Here is a 1501-nt window from a genome sequence, read left to right on the forward strand (position 1 = left end):
TTTTTTTTTTTTTTTTTTTTTTTTCTTCTTCTTTTTTAGACAGGGTCTCACTATGCCGTTCAGGTTGCGTTGAATTCACTTTGTAGCCCAGGCTGGTCTTGAACTCGCAACAGTCCTCCTGCCTCAGCCTCCCGAGTGCTAGGATTACAAGCGTGCGCCATCATGCCTGGCTTATACTGTTGAATAAATCTAGTAAATACAATTTTGTTTACTGGTTAGAAGCAATGTTTCACTTTTTTAACTTATAAAATTAGCACTTTAACTTCCTTTTAACTTCTTGAGAAAGAGTGCTTAATAATAGTTCGTAAGTGCGGTTCATTCCTAAGAAAATCAGGAGATGAAGAAAGGAGGGGTGGTAGGGAAAAATTTCTTTCCACCCTATAGCCATTTTTAGTGGGAAAGCTTAAATTACAGTGAAGAATTGAGGTGATTGCCAGGTGGTTCCAAGAACATGCACACACGTTTGGGTTTTTGTGGATGCTGTTTGGCTCTGCAGATTTTTTTTTTTTTATGAAAAGAAAACGGTTGTTTACTGATCTGAATTAAGTGAATGACTGCCTGTCTGTCTTTGCTAGGTTATTGCAGCCTCAGTCAAAACGTCTTTTACATCGGTTATAAAAGTAATTGGATGAGAAAGCAGCACTTCGTGGAGGGCGCCTGTACGGCTGCGGCTCTTCTGACATTTGTGAGACTTTCACTTCTCCCATACCGAGCTCTTACTTTGCAGTGAAGCGGTCAGTCGATAAAAAGTTTCCGGATGTCGTAGGACCACCTAAAAGGGATTAGCAGGTGTAAACCAATGTAACCCCCGCTCCTCTGTCGCGTGCTCGGGACGCAGCTGTGGAAGCGTGTAGTGGGGTCGAGCGCGGGCGGGAAGCTGGACGTCAGGTCGCGTCGTGAGGAACGCTGTGGGTGGGTGCGGCGCGTGCGGCACGGTGTTGAGTGAATTGCCCGTGGCTCTGCGCGCGGGACTCGTCGGTGCCGTGGCTCAGTCACTGGTTTGACTGCACCCGGTCCAGTAGAACACGGCAGATGGCCCGGCTCTTCTTTACCTGAGTGTAGACTTGCTAGAGACAGCGAGGCTGATTCTCGCCACCCCGAGAGGGTAATGCGGGGAGAAGCACCCAGTGACTCTGCTGCGGGGTACGAGGAAAAAGTAGGTTGGACAAATTTACTTTGAGGTATCAGAATTTGCTAGCGTAGTACATTTTGATCTGAGTCTTTTTCAATGCTGTATTTTATCTCCTAATAAGAATTCTTAGATAAAATTGTTTAAATGTAGACATTTAACAGTTAAAAAACTATATAGAAACAACATAGACATAGGGCTTTTAGGAACTATACGTATCGATAAGATAGAAACTTAATTAAAATTGAAAATACAGGGGCTGGGGATATAGCCCAGCAGCACAGCGCCTACCTGGCACGTGCGAGGTCCTGAGTTTGATTATTTATACCAAAAAAAAAAAAAAAAAAAAATATGGCATGAAGAGATTCAATA

The 1501-nt window shown here is 44.0% G+C and overlaps 1 protein-coding gene across 4 annotated transcripts in view; it reads left to right on the forward strand.

The window, feature by feature from the left end:
* The window catches only part of Foxn2 (forkhead box N2), a 68567-nt gene that overhangs the window by 25781 nt on the left and 41285 nt on the right, over nt 1-1501 (forward strand). The window contains exon 1 of one of the 4 annotated variants that reach the window (XM_013517612.1): nt 595-734. The exons of 2 other annotated variants lie outside the window; for them this stretch is intronic. The gene's annotated coding sequence lies outside the window, so the exon portion shown is untranslated. Of the gene's footprint in view, nt 1-594; nt 735-1501 lie in introns of those variants that run through there. One more of the 4 variants, XM_013517613.1, reaches the window with a different exon arrangement.

Source organism: Chinchilla lanigera, unplaced genomic scaffold (assembly GCF_000276665.1).
Source record: "Chinchilla lanigera isolate Chin_1 unplaced genomic scaffold, ChiLan1.0 scaffold00040, whole genome shotgun sequence".
Taxonomy (NCBI): domain Eukaryota; kingdom Metazoa; phylum Chordata; class Mammalia; order Rodentia; family Chinchillidae; genus Chinchilla; species Chinchilla lanigera.